Source organism: Geotrypetes seraphini, chromosome 2 (assembly GCF_902459505.1).
Source record: "Geotrypetes seraphini chromosome 2, aGeoSer1.1, whole genome shotgun sequence".
Lineage (NCBI taxonomy): Eukaryota > Metazoa > Chordata > Amphibia > Gymnophiona > Dermophiidae > Geotrypetes > Geotrypetes seraphini.
The window spans coordinates 227676908-227694140 of record NC_047085.1 but is presented as its reverse complement, the minus strand read 5'-3'; the positions used below and the strand labels follow the sequence as shown (position 1 = coordinate 227694140).

General features: G+C 41.7%; 1 protein-coding gene across 12 annotated transcripts in view; it reads left to right on the top strand.

The window, feature by feature from the left end:
• MRTFA (myocardin related transcription factor A) overlaps positions 1-17233 on the top strand; it is a 323237-nt gene that overhangs the window by 172272 nt on the left and 133732 nt on the right. The window lies entirely within an intron of this gene.

Genomic DNA, 17233 nt, shown 5'->3' with positions numbered 1-17233 from the left:
GGTCTCCCTACTGGAATAACGGGGGGAGGTGCTGCAGGGCTGCGCGGGGGTCTCCCGACTGGAATAATAGGGGAGGTGCTGCAGGGCTGCGCAGGGGTCTCCCTACTGGAATAATGGGGGAGGTGCTGCAGGGCTGCGTAGGGGTCTCCCTACTGGAATAACGGGGGGAGGTGCTGCAGGGCTGCGCGGGGGACTCCCTACTGGAATAATGGGGTAGGTGCTGCAGGGCTGCGCGGGGGTCTCCCTACTGGAATAATGGGGGAGGTGCTCTAGGTAGAACTGCGGAGCATTGGTAGAGCTGAGTGTTTGACAATCAAGAGAAAGTATTAGAAATGGAGAAACATGATGGCAGATAAAGGACAAATGGCCTCAGCGTCTGAGCTGTTACTGCCGCCGCCAGCGCTAAAAATGCTAGCATGGCTTTGTAAAGGAGAGAGTTAAAGCATAAGTGTAAGAAGGTAACTGATATGTGGATTTCCATTGACTTAGCTGTGGATATATGCCAGAGAAATTAAACATGTTGGATGCATTGCATAATAATTTTTTTTTTAAAAAGAAAGTAATAAAATTACAAAACACACTTGGCTTTGTTCCATAAATAGATCTGCCACTTGCAGACTAATGAAGGCACAAAACGTTAATTGGGAGCCAGTACTTGTGCTGCTTTGTTTGGTGAAGAGGAGGAGAGGTCGGATTATGGAATTAAGATGTTATCATGACTGATTTGGCTAAAGTCCTGGTTTTTGAAGCCAAACAAACCCAAGGAGCTTTCTCTTCTCTCTCCAGTGCATTTGCAGGCAGTCCACAAGGGCCACAAACAGTTGGGTTTTTACAATTAACCCTTAAGAATAAAAGAGAGAAAACCAATACGCGGCATCATCATTAGAGAGTCCAAAAAAAACAGTGGAGATAAACTGAATCCAAAGGAACAAAGCTGTTTTTGAATGTTTATTAAACCAAAAAATGAGTCGGTGAGGCCATGTTATGGTTAGTAAATGCCTACATCCAGGTTATTTACATAAAATTCACAAAGGACTAATAGAAAATGTGCCAGCAAATGAACTTGTATTAGAAGCAGCTGTTGCAGTAGTCAACGCCTGTTATTCACAGTCAAAGCTGCTGCCTTACAAGATGTACAAAGCCACTTGCAATGTTCCTCTGTTATGTGCAGATCTGTTTTACACATATTCTGTGGTGCTACTCTGAAAGCCTGAGCTGTTTGCAGCCCTTGAGGACTGGAAGTGAATACCACTGTAGTTTTGTCTAACTGTTTCCAGTTGTCCTCCAGTTTTAAATTCCAGTTTATATTTTCAGTAACCGCACCCACAGACCTGGAACGCTCTTCCAGTTTTTTTACGAAACGAGCAAGACGTGGTAAAATTTAAAAGTAATTTAAAAACATTTCTTTTTAATGATGCTTTTCATACTTAATTTAATAATTTCTTAAAGTCAGTAATTTTAATAGTTTATACCTTAGTGCTTAAATGTCTTCTCTACTGTGTTTTTCCTTTGTTTTGCTTTTACTTAACAAATGTATTTCAAAACCCTTCTTTCCTTATGCAATCGAAATATGTATTACCCAACGTAATTATTTATAGTTTGTACTGTTTGGTTCTTATTGACTATCTTTTTAATATGTACATCGCTTTGAATTTGATTAAGTGATTAATTAAGAAAAATAATAAACTTGAAACTTGAAAACTTGATGTAGATAAGCTTCATCATGGAAAGGAACTGCATAATGCATTGAGCTGAGGCTTGGGTGATAGAACTTCTTTAGGACCCACTTTGATTGTTCATTGAGGTAAAAGGTACAGAAAGAAAGTTAGGCATATTCAGGCTCTGTATAGCAAAGAGAGGGGTTTTCCCATGGAGGAAGTCTCCTCTCAATCATTGACCAGCAGGAAATCTTGGTTCTCTCTGGTATAGGTGGGATGACCCCGATATCTTCCACTTTCTCACAGAGTTATGCACAAAATGATAAATTACATTAGAAGTGCCAGTTTCAAAGGAACAACACTCGGGGGTGTGGAAGCAGTAACCTTGGCTTGAGTGAGGGGAGCAAGTGGGGTGAGTGCCGCAGCAACAGCATTAATCCCAGTGACTTTCTTGTATCTGCAGCCCTGTCACTCTGTGTATTGGAGAAGGGCAGGGAGTGAAGGAACTTAAAACAGTGTAGTGAAATTATGGCTCTCTCAGTGGTAAGATCAGGGGCTGGAAGCAGTTAAAGGAAATGGAGGGAGGCAGGGTCTTAGTGGTTGGTCTAGGAAATGCATCTGCTCGTCTGTGTGGAAAAATGGAGAGAAGAGACAGCTGACTTGCACTGAGTGATGATATGGCTATATCAGGCTTCCAAGAGAAAGCAGAATCGATCAGTGTGCAATGACATAGGGGTCTTTGGAAAATTCTTTTTATACAGTTGTGGGGAGATGGCAAGATTCTCATCATGGGCTACATGTTGACTTAGCTATTCTTTCCTGCTAAGGACAAAAAAAACAAACCCAAACACTATTCTGCAGACAGGCCAAAAGAGATCCATGTAAGAAGTAGAGGATGGGCAGATAGGTTGACCAATAGATCTTTATTGCTAACATCTGCTATGTTATGGTTCAACATTTGAAACACTTTAATTTAGCTTTAAAATGGTTGATCAGAAAGGCTGGTTTGTAGAAGGCTTGTAAACTAGCCAATATGCATCTGTGCCGGTTTCCTGTGGGTCAGTGGCCTCCGTGTGGTGTTGGCGTACAGTGCATTGACTTGTCACTTTCTGACCAGAATCACTAAATAGAGAAGTGAATTTGTGTTCCAAAGCTTGCATGTTAGGTCTAGTAACTAGTGTGCCTCATGCAGGGGTTGCCTGGCATGGCATCTCCCCTATCCCTCCACAAAATAATTCTCCTAGACCAAGGGTGGGCAACCACAGTCCTTGAGGGCCACAACTCAGTAGGGTTTTCAAGATTTCCATAATGAATAGGCATGATTTGCATGTACTTCTTCTGTTGTATACCAATAGATCTCATGCATATTCATTATGGAAATCTTGAAAACTCAACTGTACTGTAACCCTCGAGGACCATGGGTCCTGCTCACCCCTGACATAGACCTTTTCCTGTTAAATGAGTTTCTCATGTATGGGGTTCAGTTGCTGTTTGCTTTGGGCAATGTGATTGGATAAGCTGGATATTACAGGGTGAAAGCCCAGAAGATATGATGGAATTAGTTCAAGTCTCTTCTGGAAGAGAGGTACTGAGGTCACAATATTTTTTGACTCTGATGTTCCTTTCTTAGGAACCAAATGTAAGGGTTTGCTGGAGTCTGCTTTTGTTCATAAAATTGTATCTGTATGGAACGCTCTTCATTTGTCAGTTACATTGAATTTTTCTTATGAAAAGTTTCAACAGAGTCTTAAAACTGAAATATTCCAGAGATTTTTAACTCAATTTTATTGTTTATTTTATATGTATTCATTTTAGCTGCTGTTGTGCAGTTTTGATCGTTTTAGATCTAGTCTTGGGGATAACAGTATTAAAAAAATCATATTAGATTAGATTGTAGTGAAGGTAGTTATGGACATTACTGATCAAGCAAAGATGACAATTTCAGGAGTCCTGTGATCTTTGTAAATATTGTCCAGTAACCTCAGCCTCATATTGTACTATCTCAAGAGCTATAATTTCCATAATACTCCCCAGACAGGCTGCCATTACAGGGAAGAGGGTAGACCACAGCATCTTCCTCATTTGGAAAATATAATTGTAAATGTTTGGCTCCTGGACATCATTCTCAAGTCTGCAGAAGAGCTGGGGTTTTTTTTTAATCTTTAAGTGTTCCTCAGGCAAGGTTGGAAGGACAAATTCAAAAACTGGACTGGAATAAACTTAGGTCATGGAATGAAGCCCTCAGTAACCTGTGTTTGCTGGATATTAATAACAGCAACCTAATACAGGTAGGCACTTTTTCTTTCATCGGGCTTCAAACCGTATTTTTTGATTGTTTTGCAATGCTTATAAAACGCCATATTTTGAATCTGATAAACCGGGTAGAGCTTTGAGCGCTCGACTATTTTGACCCCAGAAGAAGCCAGAGTGGCGAAACGGGTCCCGTCGGGCCGATAGTCTGAGCACAGCTGACAAGCGACTTGCTTAAAAAAGATAAGTGTCGCTTTATATGTGTTTGCATAGACAATAAGAGCAAACCATTAAGTTTTTAAAAAGTTTTGAAAATCATTAAATAAGTTTTATAAGCATTGCAAAACAATCAAAAAATACGGTTTGAAGCCCGATGAAAGAAAAAGTGCCTACCTATATTAGGTTGCTGTTATTAATATCCAGCAAACACAGGTTACTGAGGGCTTCATTCCATGACCTAAGTTTATTCCAGTCCAGTTTTTGAATTTGACTTTCTGTGATTAAGGGACTGGTTACCATTTCTTTCCAGAAGGTTGGAAGGACATCATTCTCAAGTCTGCAGAAGAGCTGGTTTTTTTTTTTAATCTTTAAGTGTTCCTCAGGCAAGGTTGGAAGGACGTCATTCTCAAATCTGCAGCAGAACTATTCCTTGATCTTAAGAATTCCTCAGGCAGGGTTGGAGGGGAGGGAAGGAGGAAGCTCTTGCAGTGGTGTGATAGTGCAGGCCATGGTGCCTGTCCTAGTCTGACACTGACAGAAAGGTCTACTGACTTTTAATTCATCTTGAGCTGAAAGACCTAGATTTTGCAGTCACTGATGTATGCAGAAGAGGTGATAGAACTTTGAACTTCCTATGAGCAAACAGACCTAGAGCATAGAGTGCTCTCTGTGTTGGGAGGGATTCTGCCATCACAAAACACTATAGCAGTGATTACATGAACAGTGGGTTTGAGATCTCTGGGACCACAGAAACGGAGCTGCTCCTCCTCCTCTCTCTGGACCTCTACATGGGGTTTCAATGAGTTGGTGCAGAGGGGTGGGATCTGTGGGCACCTTGTTATACTGGAAATCCATGTAGAGTACTGAAGATGGTGAACATAACACTGACACAGAAGGTCTTATGCTACTGCTGCTGCATTCATGCTTTGGGGATGTTCAGGAAGGAGGAAGTGGATGGGAGAGGTTTGATATTTTGTTTCTACACTTCCCCCTCTGTATTCGCGGTTTCACCAATCGCAGTTTTGGTTATTCGCGTTTTTTTGTTTGCAGGCTCTGCCCCCAAAATTACATCAGAGAAAATCGCTGCACTTTCTTGATAGGAACAGGTCAGGTTGTTCACGGTTTTAGCATATTCTCTAGGGTTTTTAACAGAAAACCGCAAATAACATGTGAAAAGTTATTTGCGTTTTTTCTGTATTCGCTGAGCTGTTTTTCCCCTATCACCGTGAATATGGAGGGGGAAGTGTATTGTCATCTGGATCACACCACTTGAAGTGTCATGTTGGACAAAAGTTTGGAAGTGCTGCATTATAAAGTGCTAAATTGGCATTAGCTTATTTAGCTTTGGGAGATGTGTCCTCCAAGCCTCTCTGAATCTCACCCTGTGAGGTATTGCTGTTCTTTGGACTCACATTGGCAGTGGATAATTTACTGAGCAGAATGATTCCCTTCCCTTCACCTAATCACAGTAGGGGATTTTTTTCACCCAAAATGAGACGGCACAAAACACTGAAAATTAAAAGCAGTTTTTGAATGTCTTCCTCTTTTTTTTTTTTTTTTTCCAAACTACACAATGACCTTCTTGTACCTGATCTGTAGAAAATGTCTCTGCTTACAAGAACATTCTTAATTCTAAAAGCTCTCCAGGTTTTAGGAGCTGCAGTACAAAAATTGGTTAAGCAGCAGATGTTCTGATTGGTGTTTCACCTCCTATACTTTATCCTGCCATTCTGTACCTACCACCTGTAATCCCCTTCTTTCCATCCTCTGCTAAATCTTTTTATAGACACAAGGGAGTTTGGCATATGATCAGCAAGCCCATACAATCTGGTCAGTATCCTCGGGAGTGAAAATGTTTTCTTCTTTTTTTTTTTTTTTTAATCTTTATTCATTTTCAAATCAAAACAACAAGTGCACAAAAATACATCATACAAGTACTGTAATTCCAATATAGCACTATAATATCTAACACATAAAATCTAATAGTGTAATAAACCCCACCCATCCACCCACCCTTCATCACATTTTCAACTAAAATAGAATATACACATGTTATATAACATATTATAACACATCTTATAAAATTACTCCCCAACTCCACCCTCCCCCTTGAGTGTGCTAAATACAGGTAAGAAAGAAAAGAAAAGAACTGATGACTATTCATCGCAATACTTTGCCAATGGCCCCCATATCTTTACAAAGTTATTATATGTCCCTTTTTGTATCGCTATTGCTCTTTCCATCTTAAAAATATGGCATAATGAATTCCACCAGAATGTGTGATTAAGATTCTTGTAATTTTTCCAATTATTGGTAATATGTTAAATGGCAACCCCTGTCATGACTAATAAAAGTTTGTTATTATATGACGATATTTGACTCTTCTTTCTCATAGCCATTCCGAATAAAACAGTATCATAGGAAAGCGCAACATGGTTTTCCAATAAAGAGTTTACTTGAGACCATATTGAATTCCAAAATAACTTGATATAGGGACAATAATAAAGTAGATGATCTAATTAGAGAATGACACGGGGAAAAAATCTGTCCCCGTCACTGCACCGTCCCCGGCCCACCATCCTCTGCACCGCCCCGTCACCGCTGTTCCCTTCACCGCCCCATCACCATCACCGCCATCCCTTTCACCGCCCCGTCACCGCCACTGCCATCCCATTCTCCGCCCCGTCACCGTCCCCGTCTAGCACCCATCTTCTTCCCTCCGCTCCCCCATAGTCTGGCATCTGTCTTCTTCCCTTCCAGCACTATTTTTGCACTTCTCCCCACTCTGCCTTCCACATTTCCTTTCAGGGTCTGTTCCTCTCTACCCTCTTTCAATGTCTGTTCTATTCCTTTCCACCACCACCCTTCCCTCCCTCCTTTACCATCTGTTCCTTTCTACCACCCTTCTTTCATATCTTCTATCAGTCCCCCCCACCATCACTAGCAGACTCTCTTCTCCCTTACCATGAGCAAATAGAACTTCTGAAAATTGTATTGCTGAGGCATTATTTCTAGTACGCCTTTTTTTCCAGATGGATAATGACATCAATTTTATAATTCTTACTGTCTGCTCTGATTTCATTCACAATTTGGTTTGTGTTTTGTACCTGAGGATTCCATGAGGCATTTAACCTTTTCCTATCTCTTCTGTGATTTCAAGTTGATTCCTTCAATAATGGAGTCTCAAGGCAGTAACAGTTTTCTATTTTGGGCTCTTTTGACATTGTTTAAGGGATTTCTTGTACATTTGGTGCTGGTCTTCTTTGATGAGGTCACTTCAGAATCTATTTCCAAGGAAGAGAAACTTTTTCCCTTTCACCCCCTCCTTCCTTGTGTGAGCCGGAACACGCGGTCCCCGCAAGCAAGTAATTTTATATCATTTTCATTCTATTCATTCATAGAAATTAAAGTCTAGATAATGCCAGTCACATAACAAAACATGATTTTACAAAAATAATTCCCTGCACAGTCAAGCCTGCAAGGATTACTAGATGTCTTTCAGCAGCTCCCCTCCCTCCCTCCCCCTTACCTTTGTGGCCAAGTCAAAATGATCTACCAACAATAAAATTTTAAAAACACAAAGCATGCTGTACGCAGAGAAAATGTTAATTATTATTTATATTCCGCGGGTTTTCAAAGAGGTCAATCAAGGCAGATGACTTTAAGCAATGTCACCTCAGTAACAACTATACAAAAATAGACAAATATTCCCCCTCCCTTTTTACTAAACTGCGATAGCGTTTTTTAGCGCAGGGAGCTGCGCTGAATGCCCCACGCTGCTCTTGATGCTCATAGGCTTCCTGCGCTAAAAACCGCTATTGCGTTTTAGTAAAAGGGGGCCATAGTGCAAAATATAGACAGCAGATATAAATTCTCAAAACGGACACATTTTGATCACTAAGTTGAAAATAAAATCATTTTTCCTACCTTTTTGTCTGGTGATTTCATGAGTCTCTGGTCCTTCTTCTTTCTTCTCCTGCCCCCCCCCCCCTCTTTCTTTCTCTCTCTCTCCCCCTGGCTCCCCTCTTTATTTCTGCCTTTCTTTCTCTCTTCCCCTGGCCTCCCTCTTTATTTCTCTCTCCCCCTGGCCCTCCTCTTTCTTTCTGCCTTTCTTTCTCTCCCTCTTGACCTCCTCTTTATTTCTGCCTTTCTTTCTCTCTCCCCTTGGTCCCCCCTCTTTATTTTTTCCTTTCTTTCTCTCTCCCCCTAGCTCCCACAAAGCCATCGTGCCAATTTCTCCACTTCCACGATTCTTTCCCTACCCTCACCCCCAAGCCAGCAGCCGATTTCTCCCTGCTCCTTCCCCGATGTCCTGATGTCCTGAACTTCATCGGGCAGCAGCATTCACAATTCACTGCTGTTGCCCGCTTCAGGCCTTCCTCTCTATCGGGTCCTGTCTTCATGAAAACAGGAAGTAGGCAGGACCCGGCAGAGAACAAGGCCTGAAGCCAGCAACAGCAGTGAATTGTAAACGCTGCTGCTGCCCGAAGAAGCTAATGGAGCACCGAGGCAGACCGCTTTCTCCCCCCTCCCAGCCGAACACCCGCTGACCCTCCTATCTCCCCCCCCCGTGAACCTTTCCGACCCTCCCAGCGAGAGCAGCAAACCTCCTTCGCGGCTTTCTCCTCCCTCTGCCGCGTCACTGATGACGTCATCAGTGATGCGGCAGAGGGAGGAGAAAGCCGACGCTACTGGAGGGAGGTTTGCTGCTTTCGCTGGGAGGGTCGGAAAGGTTCACTTGGGGGAGGGGGAGAGATAGGAGGGTCAGCGGGGGTTCAGCTGGGAGGGGGGAGAAGCGGTCTGCCTCGGTGCTCCAAGGCCTGGCACCATTACCTTTTTCGCCCCTCCTGCCCCTCCTGCCCCCCCTTGGTACGCTACTGCTCTCCAGCTCTCCTTAGTTTGCCGGTTTTCTTTTTCGGCGACCGGCACGCTTTCAAAGAGCCGCGCACGCGCGGCTGCTCAAAGTTCAATCTTCTGCTCTGCTGCAACTTCCTGTTTCCGGATGGGTCAGAGCAGAAGATTGAATACTGAGCAGCCGCGCGTGCGCGGCTCTTTTGAAAGTGTTCCGGTCGCCGAAAAAGAAAGCCGGCAAACTAAGGTGAGGTGGAGAGAGGAAGCTGGTTAAACGATCGAGCCGGCGTGCGGGTGGGGCTGCGGGGACCGCACGATCCTTTATGCCTCACTGCGGTGACAAGACCATTCACCGCTCCACGGGGCGGTGATGGCCTTGTCCCCGTCCCCGCAGAGGCTGCTAATTTTCATTTCCCGCTTCTGAAGTAGTAGTTTATTTATTTTTAAAATTTCTATACAATCTAATTCCTAGGCGTTTTACAATATATCCACATACATAATACGTTAAAACAGTACAAAAGAGGAAAAAATCATCAAACCTACATTATACAGTCAATCCTCGATCGGAATAAATCAGACCCTATAAGAAAGCGTTAACAAACAATTGTGTTTTGAGTAGTTTTCTGAAAGTTACTCTATTGGCACATTTTCTTAACTGTCCTGCCATCAAATTTCATAATTTCACTCCAGCAGAGCAGAATTTTCAGAATGTAACAATCTTTTGGGCTGGTAAATGGGGTTACAGTCATTCGCGCGCGGGACAAAGCCGCGCTGACATTTGAGCCCAGACAATTGGGCGCAAGACTCCAGCGTGCCGCCGGAAAAGTTAATTTTAAAGAGCTCCGACGGGGGTGTGTAAGGGGAACCCCCCCACTTTACTTAATACTGTTCGTGCTGCCATGGGGGGGGGGGTTGGAATCCCCTATTATAGAGGAAATTTTACTTTTTCCCAAATTTAGGTTTTTTTTAAGGAAAAAGTTTAGTTTTCTGTATAATGTGGGGGGTTGCATCCCCCACACTCCCCCAACGGCAGCGCGAACAGTATTAAGTAAAGTGGGGGTCACCCCCCACACCCCCCGTCTGAGCTCTTTAAAATTAACTTTTACAGCGGCACGCTGTAGTCTTGCGCGCAATTGTCTGGGCTGAAATGTCGGCGCGGTTTTGTCCCGTCACTGGTAAATGGTCATCCTACTCTTGAAATACTCTGGAATTGTACCAAAAAAAAATTGATGACAAATCATCGCAATCTTATATTGTACTCTAAAAGGCACTGGCAGCTAGTGCAATTGCCAAAGACAAGGTGCAATATGGGCATATTTTGATGTTCCTGTGATCAATCTGGCTGTAACATTTTGCACCATTTGCAATGCCATGTACTTTGCCTTGGTCACCCCAAGATACAGGGCATTGCAGTAGTCAAGCCTCGACAAGACCATTGTCTGCACTATAGTGTTTAAATCAAAGGATGCCAACATTGGCTTCACTTGATACAATAGATGTATTTGTGTAAAACATATCTGTATAGTCTTCGCCACTTGACATTTCATTGTAAGGCCTGAATCAAGTTTAACTCCTAAAATTGTTATTGATTCTCTCACTGAAAGAACTGCATCCATTATCTTTAATGCCTTTGGCCACCTATCCTGATGTTTTTTTCCCTACCAACATCACTTCTGTAATAATCTTATATAACATTTTTCTGCAAACAAAACAAACACTTTTGCAGAGATGGAACATACTGTAGTTATTGCTCGGTTATAACTGACTGTCATCTTCACTTTGGATGGATGAGTGTCAGAATTAGCTATGCCAACAGAAGATGTTAGCTTCAGATTTAAATGGGAGATTTAATCCTCGTTTGGTCATACTTCAGAAAGTACCATACTCCCAAAGGGATTGGCATAAGCACTTAACCCACTTGTACCATATAGACCAGGGGTACCCACACTTTTTTGGCTTGCGAGCTACTTTTAAAATGACCAAGTCAAAATGATCTACCAACAATAAAATTTTAAGAAACACAAAGCACACTGTACGGAGAGAAAATGTTAATTATCATTTGAATTCGTTTTTTTTTTTTTTTTTCAGAGGTCAAGGCAGATGATTTTAAAATATGCAATGTCACCTTAGGAACAACTATACAAAAATAGACAAATATAACCCCTCCCCTTTTACTAAACTGCAATAGTGGTTTTTAGCACAGGGAGCTGCGCTGAATGCCCTGCGCTGCTCTTGATTCTCATAGGCTCCCTGCGCTAAAAACCGCTATCGCGTTTAGTAAAAGGGGGCCATAGTGCAAAATATAGACAGCAGAAATAAATTCTCAAAACGGACACATTTTGATCACTAAATTGAAAATAAAATCATTTTTCCTACCTTTTTGTCTGGTGATTTCATTAGTCTCTGGTTGCACTTCCTTCTTCTGTAAAGCCAATATTTCTTTCTTTCTGCTGTTCTCTCTCCCTCTTCCCCCTCTTTCTTTCTGCCTTTCTTTCTCTCTCTCCCCGCCTGCCTGTCTTTCTTTCCCTACCCCCCACTCCCAAGCCACTACGGGGAGAAAGTTCCAGGCCAGCTAGGCAGCGATTGGCTGGCCCAGAACTTCCTCTCCGTCGTCAGAATTGACGTCGGAGGTGAAGTCTTATGAGTCCGGCGCTTGTACGTGCCAGGCCTGGCTTGGGGAAGCAGCAGGGAGAAATTTGGGCACCCCTGTTATAGACTTTCAGATTCAGCATAGGCCAAGAAGGTACAATCCTTGGCTCACATTTCAGACCCTATTCTTGGAGCTATGTTCTTTATATTCAGTGAGTCAAGTAATCCTAGGCAAAAGAGACTGAGAAGACAGATGCCACAAGGCGCAGTACAGATCTCAGTGCATTTTGTGTGCCACAAGCATTTAGTATGAATTTTCTGAAGAGAAACAAATAATATCAATAGTCATTCTTTGAGTCCTCATGTACAGAAGTTTCCAGTATATTTGATATCACAGCTCTCAGTCACTAATTCAAAAAATAAATAAATATATATACTAATAATTAAATGTTATATACTAATAATTAAATGTGTAAAGTGCTCAGACCCTTTAAATCAATATATCGCTATACAATGGGGCTTGGTACACAGTAGTATTTAGCACCAGCACTTTCTCTGGATTTTACTCTATGGCTGCCAACACGATCAACAAGAGGCCTCCCATCTACAATTATAGCTTTAGATAAGTTACCATTGTATAACGATATATTGATTTAAAGTTTGGTGACTTAGGGAGGCAAGGGACTGTAAAGGCGATGATGGTCCATCGGCAACCGTAGTTGAGTGATTACACTAAGTTGGTTGTAGGGTCTTTACACATTTAATTATTAGCATATTTATTTATTTTTTGAATTAGTGACTGAGAGCTGTGATATTGGATTGTGATTATTATACTATCACAGAGTATTATAAATTATTTCCCTAGCATATGAGTATACATCCAGTATATTTGAAACATTAAGTTCATCTGTTCTTTGATGTTGTACCTCTCCTTGCACTGTATTTTCCACCTAGACTCCTGGCAATATTCTTGAAGGTATATAGTAAACTTGATTTAAAAGGAGGAATAGCTTTAAAAGGAAGTGTCAGTATCTCAAGCAAGTATCTTAAAGAGAGCAATAGGAGCAAGTCCAGGAGATTTTGGAAAATTCAGGAGACAGATTTAATCTTCTATTATAGATTCTTCTCAAGAAATCTCTACACTTGTGAGTAAATTTGATGGCTTAGCAAAAATTTTGGAAGGAACTAAGACTGAGTTTACTGCTCAAATATCATCTCTTAGAGAGTAGGTTAAACAATTGCAAAATATTTCATCAAGGATAAATCAAGCTCCGTCTCTAGCAGTATTCAAATCTAAGCTAAACTAAACTAAACCTTAGATTTGTATACCGCACCATCTCCATAGTCATGGAGCTCGGCACGGTTTACAGGAATTGTGGTGAGAAAGGAACTCCAAGGAAAGGGCTAGATGAAGATCGGAGGAAAGAAGAATGTTAGAGGGCTAGGATGTCAGATGAGGAGGGAGTGTTAGATTTTTGAGAAAAGCCAGGTTTTCAGATGTTTACGGAAGGGTTGGAGAGAACTCAGGTTCCGAAGAGGGGAGGTAAGGTTGTTCCAGAGCTCGGTGAAAAAGCCCACTTTTTCGAGCTGCTTTCAACTCCTAATTCCTACTCATTATAAGATACCCATATCCCATCATTCTCTTTGCAAGAAACTCCCCAACCCCTATATGTCCTGTCTGTCCAAATTAAATTGGAAACTCTTCTGAGCAGCAACCATATTGCATGTTAAATGTACAGTGCTGCATATGCCTTTCAGTGCTATAGAAATGATAAGTAGTATTATAAGTTGATTATCCATAGGATAATATTGAGATTTTTTTTTTTGTCTGTAATTTTTGATGACCTGTTAAAGGTTTAATTTCCCTTTAATTTAGCAATCTCTCATTGCTATTTTTCTGTCTATTACTAATGCCTGGCCAGTAATTTAACTCAAGTAAACTACATCCATTCTTCCATAACCCAGCTTTGTCTCTTTGTTGCTTGATTTAACTGAAAAATAAAGCAAAATTGTTATGTTTCAAGGAACAGGAGTGATATAATACAGATATTTAAATATTTGAAAGGTATTAATATAGGACCAAATCTTTTCCAGAGAAGGGAAATTGGCAAAACTAGAGGACATAAATTGAGGTTGAGGGGTGGTAGACTTAAGAGTAAGGTTAGGAAATCCTTTTTCACGGAGAGGGTGGTGGATGTCTGGAATGCTCTCCTGAGGGAGGTGGTGGAGAGGAAAACTGTGATGGAATTCAAAAAAGAGTGGGATGAGCACAGAGGATCGCTAAGGAGATGGTTTGGATAGGCTGGAGTGAGCTTCAATGGCAACTCAAGTAGTTGGAAACTAAGGTCTGTACCAGGTAGACTTCTAAGGTCTGTGGCCCAGAAATAACAAAGAAAAGACATTTTAATTTAATCATGAAATTGTGATTATAGTGCAGACTGGATGGACCATTCAGGTCTTTTATTTGCCATCAGTTATTATGTTACTTTGTAAGAGCCCTTGAAAAAAAGATGAAATGGTTAATATTATTTCTCAACAAGCAGGTTGGACTAGCCACCCAAGTGAACCCACATTATCCAAGAGTGCTCAAACAAACTAGCTTTCCTAGGACTTAAAAATTGAACTGTATTATTTGAACATACATAGACAGGATTAACTGCCATCTTATGTGTCGTCTCTCTTTTTCTTTTTTGTCTGAATTGTAAAGTGGGTGCAGTTTTGTTCTCATCTTTTGCCACTGAAAGGAAGGCTTTTTCAACGCTCACTTTCTTGGGGTCCCATCAAAAGAAAATTTTGAAATATTTTATCCCTTTTCCTTTTTTTTTTTCCCTTAAGAGAACTGGATTTGATTTGCTTGAAAGACTGTTTGCCACAGTGGGTGCAGTCAGTTTTAGGTATTCTTGCTAGAGAATGACACAGGGAAAAAAATTGTCTCTGCCCCGTCCCCATGAGCTCATCCCCATCACCGTCCCATCCCAGTGAGCTCAGTCCCCGTCCCCTCGAGCTGTCACTGTCCTGTCCCCGTGAGCTCAGTCCACAGAAACCATCTGATCCCATCCACACAAGCCTCGAATAGTTTTATACTGAACTTATTTTATTAAAGTGAAAAAGGAAACAATATTCTGTACAATCGTCATTTTATAAATCAAAGTTCTGGCTGCTGAACTAGAGAAAGAGATGTTCAGCTGGCCAGGGCTTTGTTTATAAATCTCTCCACTCTCTCTCTTCTCCATTTCCCTTCAGTGTCTTGTCCCCACTCTCTCTCTTCCCCATTTCTGTCTTCTCCCCACTCTCTCTCTTCCCCATTTCCGTCTTCTCCCCACTCTCTCTCCTCATTTCCTTTCAGCATCTTCTCTCCACACTCTCTTCCCCATTTCCCTTTAACGTCTGTTTCTCTCCACCCCCTTCTGAACCCTTTGCGCGGTCCAAGCATCTCCCTCCCTTCCCCTTTCATTCATTAAAAATAATATATGTATATATTTTATTGAAAAAAACACAAATTACAATATAAAAGCCAATCAAACACCCAAACACAATATCACAGACAAGATAGCAGAGGATCAAATACAATACAATTGCCGTACCATAATTCTTTAGTACATGGCAAAAAAACACACAGCCCCAACCCCACACCCCTCTTTACCTTCCACTGGCTATCCCTTCCCTCCAAACATCCCCCCATCCCCCACAGCTTAACAAAAATTACAAGGTGGTGCAAGAGGAACCACCCGAAGAAAACTCAAAGAATCTGGAGAGGAGCTGAAATCCCCAAATAACTACTCAAGTAGGTTGTGCATCAGCAAACTCTTTCAAAGAAATAAATCCTTCCCTTTAGCTTTAGGCGATTTTGAGTTTTGTTTTGTTTTTTCTACAAGCACCTGGAGCTGCGTGTGGCTGCCGGAAAGTCCTCCTCTAACGTAACCGGAAGTTGCGTCAGAGGAGGACTTTCCAGCAGCCACGCGCATAACGCGGCTCCGGCTGCTTGTAGAAAAAAAATTCAAAATCACCTGAAGATAAGGGGAAGGGAGGGAGGAAGATGGCCGGATGGACGATGGCGATCTTTAGGAAGGAGGGAGGGGGCTGCATGCGATCGTGACCGTGTGTGTTCCCTCCCTTAACTGCGGAGACAAGGCCATTAACCACTCCATGGAGCGGTGAATGGCCTTCTACTCATACCTGTGGTGACCATTTTTTCCCCCCCACCGTTTTGTCGAGTTACCCATGTGTAACAGCCACCGTGTCATGTTCAAATTTTTGCAACTGGAAAATGTCCGTCAGGGACATACACACCAATATGGATGGTTTTAAAGACAAGTGGGTTAACCCTCAATTTTTCCAATTTGCAGCTTTTTTGGATCTAGTGCATCAAGACATTGGTATTTACCTAGGAACAAAGCCAATGAATTTTGCAGATTTTTGCATATGATTGAACAGGCTATCCCCACTGACCACACAGACAACTGGACCAACCACCTCATGTAAAATGGGTTGCCCACTTGTCCGTAAGACTAGTCTTATGATATGTCACAGAAATATGGCTCAAAGTTGGGCTTGTTCTCCTGATTTTTCATTTTGCGTTGCCCATGGTTTGTGCAAACATGGGAGATAGATTGCAGTTATCTTTTGTAATCATTTGACTTGCTCCACCCAGTCATTAGGCTCTTTACAACTCTTTGAAGCCCTTCTATTGCATTTTGCAGGGCTTCCTTTTCCTCTTCTTAGGTATCATTGACTCGTGCTCAAGTCCTAGCGATTTGATGAATTATCCACATGGTTGCTGGAGGTCACTCTCTTCACCTGGTTCCTTTGATTTTTCCAAACATGATGTCCTTCTCCAATAACTACTTTCTGACAGTATGACCAAAATAAGATAGCCGTAAATTCATCATTTGGGCTTCTAGTAACATAGCTGGTTTTATCTCTTCCAGAATAGATTTGTTAGTTCTTCTGGAAGTCCATGGCATGCATAAAATCCTTCTCCAACACCAAAGCTCAAATGAGTCAGTCTTCTTTCTATCTTGTTTCCATAGTGTTCATCCATAATTGATCGCTAAGAAAACGAGTGCAAGTCTGATCAGACAAGTCTGATCTTCATTTGGAGTATTATTTTCTTGTCTTTGAATACTTTGTCGAGAGCCTTCACTGAAGAGTGACCAAGGTCTATTCTCTGGAGTATTTCTTTCCTGCTAGTTGTGTCTTTGTTTACAAAAGAGCCCAGGAGATTGAAATTCTTTACAACTACTATTCTATTGCCTTCAAGCTCAAAATCTTCATCATTATCCAGGTGCATGATCTTTGTCTTGTTTATGTTCAGTTCTAATCTCATGTTATGACTTTTAGCTTTGACTTTTCTCAGTAGATACAGCAAGTCTTCTTTGCTGCTGGTTGTATCATCTGCATAGTGCAGTTTGTTTATATTTCGGCCACCAGCTTTGAAACCAACGCTCTCTTCTTCCAAATTTGCTTTTCTGAAGATAGCTTCACTGTAAATGTTGAAACAGGTAAGGTGAGAACATAAACACTGTGGAGATGACGATGTCCAAAATGCAGGTCTTTATTGAAAATACAGTCAATTAATCCACATGACGAGATGTCTAGGACCCAAAAAATGGGAACTAAGGACCCAACACAGTCCGTGTTTCGACAACCCTGTCTTCCTCTGGGGT